The following is a 12,141-nucleotide window of genomic DNA, read 5'->3' on the forward strand; positions in this document are numbered from 1 at the left end:
CCTGGGACAGGGTGGAGCAGTGGAGCTACAAACCATCAGACTCGGGGACCCATGCACAGTATTGTTGCTCGGCCAGCCCCCGACACAGCAGGGGCCAGCATGATGCCGGAGGAGGGGATGCTCGGCCACATGGGCACTGACACCAGCCCAGGCCAGGGAAGAATAGATTCAGGCACTAGCGGCTGCAACCATGATGTGGGTGAGGGGACACATGGGACAAAGATGACTGATGATGTGTGCTAAGATGCTGACTCATGCTCCTTTGGTTCCAGTGACCCCTCGGACTTCGTTCCCAGGGTCGCACCACAAACAACATTGCTTTGTCGACCACCATCGGTGCCAAATAAGTTCACCCCACAGTCAAGAACGAACCACATTGGACCCACCGTGGTGAAAGCCCCCAATGTCCTAGTTTGCCACCCCAGGATATACTGCCTTTCCACCGAAGTGGTGCCGCACATGGATGATTATGTATGTCTGGGACCATATTTGACAACAGAGGATTCAGTCCCTCCTCATGCTATGTACTGCATATGCATGAATGACTGCCTTGCAGAGCGCCCCGCCTTGTTCTTGTGAGAACCTGATAGATATTGAGGTGCATTGCCCCAGAACCCACGCTATCGAAGACATATGTTACTTGTTTGGGCAGTTTGATGTTACTCAGCTGCCCTGGGACTGGAAGTTGGGTAATTTGTTCATTGTTATTATTCGGCTGCGCATCACACACAGCAGTTGTTATGCACATTGTCTGCATACTAGTCAGGATACTGCAGGGCCCACACCTAGCTCACCCCTCCTCCCAATGTGTTTGTATGATTATGAATACCAAGTTAGCTTTTCTATCCCGGAATGTCTGAGAGATGGATATGGTGAAAAAGCGCCACTTGGTCCACCAATACTTTAAGAGGCGATGGGCCAATACCTTGTAAGATACGCATATCACAAAAAGTGAAGACCCCAGGCTCCAAAAATGTTGGAGGGACAAATGTTATACAACGATCTACTCTGGGTACCCCAGAGGGGAGTTAATTTGAATTAGGCCATCTGTGCCCTTTCACAGCACTGCGGTCAAGATTGACCCCGAGGGGTGATATGCGGTTAAAGAGGGCCTCCTGGATGACAGGGCTGTGTTGCTGGGAAGCATCTATGTACCAAATGTTGCACAACAACTATTTTTGGCATGCATCTCTACACTCCTGACTAGATGGTCCTACCTGCCTTGGAGGGGCCACCAACTGTGTCCCTGACCCCCAGTTAAACAGGTAACCACTCACACAGCGTGCAGAGTCCTATTTGAGAGTGTGGCTCACACACTGGTCTTTGGTAAACAGCCGTCGTACATTATACCCAGCCACTTGAGAGTACTCCTACTTTTCACCACCACATGATCTGCAAGTGTGCCTAGATCATAACCTTTGCCACCACACCATACAACTGAAAGTTACAGGGACAGAGTACTAGGGGAAGACCCTATCGGATCACAACAAGCTCCTCTTGCACATTGCATGTGGAGAGCCCCACCAGCCTGTGCCAACCTTGAGCCTACAACCCACAATGCTGGAGGACCCAGTGTTCTAGAAATTGTCCAGGGACACCTTGATGAAATATACAACCGAAAACAGTGGAACAACCACCACGTGCTTAGTGGAGAGGGAGGCCCTAAAGGCAGTCTTGGATGGACACTGCATGCCCTCAGGCATAGTTGCGTGAGGCAACCTGCACCTGGAACTCGTCCAGGTGGAGACCTCCTTAGGAGGCCTCAAGGGGGCTGCATAGGAGGACGCTTCTGTGAAAGATGAGCTGACTGTGCAGAGAGACTGCCACGCCCATCTTCTAGACTTGCTACTCTGTATAGCCAGTAGGATGTATGAAGCCAAGATGTATGCGGAGAGGAATACGCCAGCCTGCCTCTTTCCATAAGGCGTAGGAATGCAACAGGTGTGCCTCCTCTCCCCTGTACTCTTCAACATGGCGATGGAGCCACTCAAGCATCGGCTCCACCAAGCGGGCTGCTTCTGGGGAATACTCCTAGACAACATGCTTCATGCCGTATCCTTGTATGCTCACGACATCCTAGTCTATGTAAAAATAATATTCATGAAACGGTGCATATACTGAATGCCTTTCAGGTCACCTCTGATCTGGGTGTAAATTGAGCTAAGACTTCCCTGTTTCTGCACCACCCACAGAGTCCTCCACAACACATTGTGCTAGGAACCCACGTCTTTCGCTGGGAGGTCCCACCTTCCAATACCTGGGCATTCACATATACCACTCTTCCCAAGATCTGATTAACAGAAACCTCATGAAGGCAATCTCATCTCTTTGACCCCAAATCACCTTTTGGTGCTCCCTCCCCCTTACGGTACAGGGTTGAGTGTCACTCTCCAAAATGGTGATGCTCCCGAGACTCCTTTGGTATTTTGCTAATCTGCCTGTGAGTATTCCCCGAAACACCTTTCAGTCACTGAACACAATTCCTGGCAGCCTCGTTTGGAGTGCAGAGATGGCAAAGAGTAGCCTGGCCAAACTGCAGCTCCTGATAGAATGTGCGGGGGGAGGGGTGCTAAGCACCCCGATGTTCAAGTATTACTATCTGGCAGTGCGACTCCAGTGGCCTACACATTGGTTGGTGGGGGCCACCAGGCAGAGAGAGGGATGGAGCCCGAGGAGAGGCCATTTAGATTACTACAGGAACTATTTCTCCTCATTGCCGTACTGCCCACTCCCTATAGTGGCCTCTTGCGTGTGGCACATAAGAGTCATAGGATCATGCGGAGATGCCACATTATGCTCTGGAGATTACCCTGTGCTCTATGTAGGCCTTCTGTGTAAAAGTGGTTCGTGAGGGATTGGAGCTTTGAGAATCAGCGGGAGTGGGAACCCTATTCGACTTATTTCATGACAGGACCTTCATCCCCTTCGACCTTCCTATAGACAGATTCCTAGTTTATAAGCAACTACTGGCAGAACTCGAACGACTATGGGGCATAGTGGACACAAAAGCTGACCCCCATCCACTGACATGCATGCTACACACAATGGGTACAGACCTCCGGTTGATCACCTGACTTACTAAGGCTCCCTAACATAAGTCACTGAACCCACTCCGAACACCTGGGAATCTGATGTCAGCCGTGAGTTGACCCAGAAGGAGTGGCATACAATTTTGGCACATCCATGTAAGGCTTCCTGCGATGCCTGTTTCCTATATACAGCATAACATCCTGCACAGGGCATACCTCACCCAAGCCAAGCTTCCCAAAATCTACCCTACAACACCCCCTGACTGCAGGCCTTGCCGTGCTCTGGAAGCAGACATGTTACATATTTTCTGGAGCCATCCACCTGTCTGCACCCTGTAGAAGGAGATCACTCATGTCCCGGCCAGAGTTAGAGGTTGTACGGACCTGGACTGTGTGGCCAATGGCCTGCTGGGCGTGTGAGACTGGCAGTGCCTCTACTAGCTTCATTGACTTTGCAATGTTAATGAGCCTGAAAATTATTGCAATTCATTGGAAAGCAAGCACACTCCCGGGGGCAGCAAACTGGGAGGCAGCGACTATTAAAGGAGGCAGGGCTGAAGTCCCTGCACTTCCTTGTGAAAAGGTGCGTGGGTTGCGAAAATGCCTCAGTGCATCCACATGGGACGATGTCCTCTCCGCTCTCCAGGGCATTCTCGACAGCTGCACCAGCTTGGACTAGCCAGGTGCATCATAACATTTCACTACGTGGATACCCTGCAACTGAAGGTCCCACCCCACACGCTACCCCCTCCAGTCTGATTCCCCGACCACCACCCCTTCTCGCTGCCTCCCCCAAGCACTTGGCCACAAGTTAGGGTGGAGGTGCTGCGTAGTCTACACTACCATAGCGAAAATTTCCCACGCCACTGCTAGGATTGCCCGCAGACTATGGGCCTGATTTAAGAAAAGTGGTGCTGCACTTTTCTTGCGCCCCTTAGCACCCCCCTTCCGCCACCATGTGTGCACCATATTTAATATACGGCACACCATGGCGCAGGGTAGGGGCAACAGAGTCTTCATTTTTGACACTATTGATGTACTGTGTAGGGTTAGCGCCAAACTTTTGGTGCTAATCCTGCACAGTACATAGGGGCCCATTGACAGCTGTGGTATGCCCCCTTTTAACTCTGGCTCTGTACAGGTGTTAAAAGTAGCCGCAAAAAAATACGCAGTGGAAGCTCTTAGTTTCCACTGCGCCATTTATGCGGTCCCTCTAACGGGAAGTCCCCCTTACATACATTATGCTTGCCGCAGGCCTAATGTGGTGCAAGGGTTTACAAAGTGGCGCAAGGCATGCATTGTGCCACTTTGTAAATCTGGCACTGCGATTTTGGCTCGTTGGGCCACATTAGGTTAAAAAAAAATAACACAGATGTGGCGCAAGGAGGCGCTAAGCCCTCTTAAATCTGGGCCTATGTATCCTACTGCATACCCCAGGCCTTCCAGGTCCTGCTACTGCTCACAGTTCGGTTCAGTTATCTTGTTAATTCAACAAGTACTACCAGGATATTACACGCAAATGACAGCAAGTACATGGGTTACGCCGTCCAGTGACTGTTGAAACATTGGTACAGATTGCCCTGCTTACTGTACTGAATAGCACAAAACTTTAATAAAAATGTTTTGAACAATTTTTTCTTTTTTGTGGGGAGTTTGGTTTAGCACAGACTGATCTGCAATAAGCAGCAGAGCACTTTTCTAGAGAACACTACAGCGGATGCATTTCTAAACATGGGGTGCTTCACAGAGAGCAATATTGGTATGGGCGGTCCAGTTAAGAATAGATTGGAGAAACCTGGATTGCACTGGAGGGGGGCATGGAACCAGCACGCAGCATGATACAAGATTACGCTATTTAAAAGAGCCAAAGTTGGGATTAGAAACTGGGTTCGAAAATCAGCTACTCGGCCACTAGATCACATCTCCACATCATCTGTATACCTTTTATTTTTATTGAAATAAATCCAAAATATTAAACAAAAAAAGGTTGGCTTATTCTAAAACATCAAGGTACTTCACACCTCCCACCCAATACAGAAATAATGAACAAAGAATATAGTAAGAAAACATGTAACATTCTCTAAAATCATCTTTTGGAAAGGGGACTATATGCCACTTAACCGACAAATAATTGTCGCCCATTGGACATTGTCACCATCCTCTCCTTCCTGGTAGTATCAAATCAGGACCCCCACAAACAGCATCTAACAGCAACAAACCCAGCCACCCAGCTGGTACAGTGTTGTATTTGTTTATGCATTTTCAGCGGTTTTATACAGCACGTACAAAACCCAATGGGTGTCAGAGCACTTTACATGGGCGTAGGTGCTTGTTTACATAAGAACAATTGCACATAGATTCGTCACATGAACTGTTACATACAGCATGAGTGTAGTTTACATAAGCAGAATGCTGTGCACGGACACTGAACCAAAGCACAGTTTCGTATTGCCCAGCTGCAGTTTCCCAAGAGGGATAATCTGAACTTTCTTAAAAGCTGAACCGATCAGGGGAAAGCTGTTTGTGCTGAAAGAAGACCAAAGCTGTGCATCATGGTGACTGCTGCAGTCTAGCACATTATGATGATGAAAACAAACCACTTTGCTGTGTCAATCCGACCATTGGTGTGCTATCACTATATCAGCTTTTAAATATCGACTGAGATGTCAAGGTGCACGATATCATGAAGTTAAGTAGATGTAGCGTTAGAATAGTAAATCTACACTCCCCTACATGTGCTTACATGTGCCTACACAGAGTATATTCTGCAAGTCGATATGTTGCCGTCTAACTTGCTTCGGGTCGATATTTTTGTATTCCATAGATTGACAAACAACCCAGCTGTAGTGCTGTAAATTGATCTTGGAGGGAAACCAGAGGCCTGAAGTCCCTAGGGCCACTAGTACAGAAAGTAGCTCCTCTAAGTCTTCCTTTTAAGCCTGATTTCCGCTTTCTATTCGGTTAACACCAAAACCTTGTTATCTAAGTAACAAATGTCTAGTTTCAAACTAGCTTGACCCAGGATCCCTTCCAGCAACACATCATCCTGTAGAATCACTACCACACCCCCATGAACATTATGGGGGTGATTTTAACCTTGGCGGACGGCGGAGGCCGTCCGCCAAGGTACCGCCGTGAAATGACCGCACCGCGGTCAAAAGACCGCGGCGGCCATTTAAACATTTCCGCTGGGCCGGCGGGCACTCTCCGAAAGAGCGCCCGCCGGCCCAGCAGAAATGCCCCTGCAACGAGGACGCCGGCTCAGAATTGAGCCGGCGTAGTTGCAGGGGTGCGACGGGTGCAGTTGCACCCGTCGCGTATTTCAGTGTCTGCAAAGCAGACACTGAAATACTTTGCGGGGCCCTCTTACGGGGGCCCCTGCAGTGCCCATGCCATTGGCATGGGCAATGCAGGGGCCCCCAGGGGCCCCGCGGCACCCCCTACCGCCATCCTGTTCATGGCGGGTTTCCCGCCATGAACAGGATGGCGGTAGGGGGTATCTGAATCCCCATGGCGGCGGAGCGCGCTCCGCCGCCATGGAGGATTCAATGGGGCAGCGGTAAACCGGCGGGAGACCGCCGGTTTACCCTTTCTGACCGCGGCTGAACCGCCGCAGTCAGAATGCCCTCGGGAGCACCGCCAGCCTGTTGGCGGTGCTCCCGTGGTCGGTGACCCTGGCGGTCACCGGCCGCCAGGGTCAGAATGACCCCCTATCTCTCTTCCGCCATGATGTCAACCTAAACGCACACATCACTGGGCCTCCATCTTCATTTAGATTCGCCTGTAAGGAAATTGTGCATTTCGATTTACTAGTCAGAATGTCGTATCCCTGCTGGAAAACCCAAATTATTATATTCTCTGCAAGCTTGGCATTATCCATTGAACAAACCTTGTTTTCCAGTGGGACAATGACCTCTGCAGCACAATTTTCAAACCCCTCTTACTGCTCAATTGCTGATAATAATCTTGCCAGAGTAGTTTCTTGCATTTTAAGGTTTCCTTAATTGCATTCATTTTAGTTTCCATTATAACAGTTTTGGCCTCTAATGCACCCAATTGTGTTTTAAAGGAAACTAGATGCTGTTCAAGTTTACCCTCACTCACATGCACAATATCGCATGACAATAATATTGCATCCACTACATTAACCTAACCACTACATTATAAGGTAAGCATAGGAAAACAGATATGGAGGTAAGAATACTAATTAAATACTTACTGTAACGATGTAGTGTTAGGCAATGTAGTAGGTGCTACATTAGTGTAGGTTAGGATTATCAACCCCAATATAGTGTCAGGCAACTGCTACTCAGTGCCATCAGTATTTTTATGTAGAGCTCCAGTTAGTCATAACTGCCTTTTCACCATTGATGAGACCAGGCTTGTTGGATCCCATGATCTCACCAGTCTCCGAATGTGCACCTCCGTGAAAGAAAACAATCTTGCCTTTCAATGTGCTGTTGCTCCCTTGGCTTCTTTTCAAGCTATAGCAGTACCATCACCTTCAGCCTCAACCAAGGATGGTTCCCCTGATCTCCTCATTAACAGCCTTCACTGCAGCACTGCCATAAGAGTTGATGTCACATCAAAAGGTCTCAGCTCATGCGACCTACAGAGTCTCTCCTTTCGAGAGCAGATACAGGCTCCAATAAACCTCAGTGTCTCTGAACTGTCTGCTTTGCTTCTTTTTTTAACTAGGTCTTTATTACTTGTTTTTTTATTATATAATACTTATTAATAGCATATCATTTAACATTGTAGCTGATATCCATGACATCTTTCATATCACATTAGGATCAAAGAGATCTAATAACTTTCATAAACAAAGCAAACATAAACCACTCCATGATCATAAATGTCTGGCGCAGCTGGTAAGCCATATTCATTCACAGTGCCTATAGTATTGTCTCACTGTCTGCTTTACATCACTCATCCTATACGGTGGTGCAGCACCTGAATCCCAGGAAAGGCATATCCTGCATGAGAATCATCAGCACTGTGGTGGCTGAATTGGAAAATGTTAGCTGTCTGGCAGACTCTTTCTCATGTCACTATTTTAACAGTGTCTTTGTTCAAGAGACGGTGACATAGAAACAATCTGAGGTCGCAGGATATTGCACCTTTAGGCTGCAACACTGAACGTATTAATCTTGTTGGGTTACAAGGCACACAGTATGGAAGGCAAGCTCTCTGTCTTAAGAAGGGCAACATCAGGCAGAATTTAGTAATATGATAATACCAGGTCTGATACTGCAAGTGTTGGTGGAATATGAGGAAATGAGGAAATGAAAATAATATGAGGAAAGCACATTTTTTCTAAATATAAGGATTTTTTTCAAGACATGTTGCGGAATTACTGGATTAAAAGATGGCACTGTGCATGTGAGGCTGAAGTTACATAGCATTCCTAATAGTGTTAAAGTGAGAAGAGACCAATATTTTGAAGGGATTGCATGAGGACAATTATATAGAATCTACTGAATCAACTGCATGGTTGTGCCTTGCAGTTGTGACCATAAGAAAAGTGGTGATTGTAGGCACAGCAATAATGAAAACAATGGGATTTCTGTCGCTCTTTGTCAAAGATGAACAAACTGATGTCCATCATAGGGCATGCATATTCTTGTGATTTGACTGTCTGAGTCACACTGAGGGGAAAATTCCAGTTTTAACTCATGCATTTGGATTTGGCTTCCACCTCCACTATTTTGCACTGTGCCATGTATGAGTTGTATAGTGGAATGAGATGAGCTCTTGCGTTTCAAATGACATCTTTCTTTTTGCAGACAGTTTGAAGATTATAATAATCCGAATCATAATACCATTTTGAAGTCTCTGCTGAGCGTATTCAAGTCTTGAGCAATGACTAAGATGTGTTGGTGTAACTGTTCAAGACAATAATTAAGCAAAAATTAGAATTGGCTAATATCCTTTAGGATGCTCCTTATCCCACTCACCCTAACCAATTAATATCGTATTGGATCAGCTGTGAACAGTATTCTACATGTAAATATTTTGTCACACGGACCTAGCACATTACGAATCTGGCTAAGATAATTATATGTTTTGTCGTGAAACCTGGAGACAGGAGTGTTTTCAGCAAGTCATGCTAGTAGCCAACAATGCTCCTCTCATGCAACCTTTTGTTCTTGATGTGACATGCAACTTAATTGCTGATGCCAGTGGCATTAGGTTTGGAGGCGTTCTTAGGCAATAAGTGGATCTTATTTCCTTAAACAACTTTACTAAGGCTTCACAATGGCACTATATGATTGGAAGGAAATAATGATCTGTACTTGTGCAGTGGACAATTTTAAATTGCTATTGTGTGCTGGCACATCACAATTGTTAGGAACCATCAGCCTCTTGTTTGTACATTATTTGGTGGTGGAATAAGACAACCACAATGTATCTAGACCCATAAATATAGCATGAGTATTGTTTTTGTGTTTCTGGTGAGGTCGATTGCCAGTCTAATCATCTGGCGAGAAGTCTGATGAATGTGGTTGAATTCTGCACACCATACGTTCCAGAAGGTCAGTGAAGCAAAGCTCTGAAGCAAGACAATTTAATGCTGATAATGTCCAACTATGCCTTTGAGGATGGACCAGGGAGCGTAGTTTTTCCTATGCTATAAAATAAATTGCTAAGAATGTAAATGTAATTTCTTTGGAATTAAGGGTTAGCTTTATGGAAACATAAAACTTGTTCCCAAAGAAGGTGTGGGACAAGGTTTAGTGTAGATTGAGCATGAAGGGACAATGAGATGTACATAAGATATTGTACTGAGGGTTAAAACTGTCTGATAGTTTCATAAACAGACACATCTGTTATTTCCTGCTCCTTTGAAGCAGAAGCCCCTTAATCTGTCGTCGTGCACCAATTTACCAATGTCTAAAATGGCCTAAAGGCAACTGAATCCAGGGTGAACTGCAATAACCTAAACCTCAATGGCCCTGTGAGCTAAATCCTGGTTCCAGGTCCACTTCATGTCGTTAAGAAAACAGACTCCATTTGCCACATTCCCCATTTCCTACCTTGATAGCTTTTGTAAAGCTGACCGTAGCCTAGAGGATGTTAGGGTGTTTTGGGACACAACTAAACTCTGAATGAACCTCCAATTTGGAGCAGTAGTCAAAACTTCTTTTCATCAGTTAAATTACTAAATAATGCTTTATTCATCCTATAAACCACCACACCACAGTCACTGAAGCTCTTGTTAACTCCCATGTGTACTACAGCAAACAAAGGACTGCTTGACTATCAAATTATAAGGCTCCAAGAAGCACAAAATGCAGCAGTAGGCTTCATTTAGAGGTAAGGTCCAAAATATCTAACAGCACAGCGTAAAACATCCACTGTCTGCCATTCAAACACAAAATCTCCTTCAAAATATTCTCCTCCACAGTCAGATGCATGCAAAACAGAATCTACAAATACACCCTCGTCAGACACTTCTCCTTTAACGGCCTCAAACTTCCCACAGCCCCTAACACAAACTGCAAGTCCCAAGAGGCTGGGCATTTCTCTGTGGCTTGCTCTTGCATATGGAACAACCTACCTCAGGACATATGCAAGCTGCACAACCTACACACATTAAAACAAACTGGAAAGCCAGTTCTTCTATTTCTTAATGATGCCCACCTCTGCTATAATTTTCCCTCTTGAAAGTGCCTAATAGTAGTTTATGCAGCACTGTGCATTAGCGCTTTTTTTCTACTAATGTCAAACCCAAAGCGCTCATGATGGACCATGGGCAGTGTTAATCATTTTAGGATTTTTAGTATGATGCTCAAAAGAAAAGCATAGCAGAACCAAATGCTGTTCAGCTCTAAGAATTAAATCAAAGTTATAAATTGACATGGACTTGCCTCCTAAAAAGCAAGGGATAGAAGCTCAACCCCTTCAGGAATGGACTTGTTTTATAAAGCAAAATACAGTGCAAAACATAGATGAATAATCATTGTTTTAGAATCAATTTTGCACATAGTTCATGAGTCAGTAGACAGTGTATTTCTTTTAGAACACAAAATACAATGTAAACCATAGGTGAATACAATTACATTGGAATCACACGAATTGGTTAAAGAAAGAAAAAGAAAATTTCTAAAATCACATTATTCAGCATTATCGCACAGCTTCACATAATGCAGTTTCCATCCATAATGCTCTCCAAGCATCTCAACAGTACAACAAGTTTTCATGAAAATCACACCATTGTCCAAATAGGTGAGACCTTGAACTATTGCTCTCAGTAAGGCAGTGTGCTACAGAGTCCTAAAGTGAGAAACATCAGTCTGTTCCTGGAAAGGTGACATTACATCTCAAACATTGTGTAGATGAGAACTGTAACACGAGTCATCTGTGTGCAGAATGAGACAGGAATGAAAAGATGATTGTGTGCTGAACAATGGTTGCAAGCGGAGTTGCCATTTTAAATTCAAAGCATACATTGACTAATGTTCATATAAGCACATTTCCCTTTTTGGAGTAGATATGCTAATATGAGAAATTTCTAATGATTTGCGTATACATACTAATGAGAAATATTGATAAAAGAAACTAATAATTGAAAATAACGTGTAATTAATAAAATGTGCCCACCGGGAGTGGTCACCATGTGTGTTAACAATGCTAAAATAATGAAAAATATTAAAAATATGTACTAATATGTCATATTTGAATGTATAACCTATGTTTTATGATGCTTCATATTCTTAACTTAGCCGAACTAGAGGCCTGTTCAGCGCTGGGCCTTGCTTGCTTAAACGGGGAGAAGCGATGAGCTACGGAGGACTGGAACTGGAGAACGGGACCTTGAACTGCACAGAGTTCAGACGGGCTCTGCTAGAAATTTCTGCAAATGTACCAGGACAGGAGATGATGAGAACAAATTGATACAATTATGTGTAGAGTAGGCTAAACGTACTTTCCCAGGACTTGAACAATAGAGGCACTGACTAAAAGACTGTCGGCAACAATTTTGTTACCTGAAGAGCCGGATGATGTTCTCATCGACAGAAGGACCAATCACATTAATGGAACTTGATGCTTGAACCGACGCAAACAAGTGGTAAACAAAAAGTATAGATTAGAATCATAATCCCTGATG

The sequence above is a fragment of the Pleurodeles waltl genome, chromosome 6 (genome assembly GCF_031143425.1).
Source record: "Pleurodeles waltl isolate 20211129_DDA chromosome 6, aPleWal1.hap1.20221129, whole genome shotgun sequence".
Classification (NCBI taxonomy): Eukaryota; Metazoa; Chordata; class Amphibia; order Caudata; family Salamandridae; genus Pleurodeles; species Pleurodeles waltl.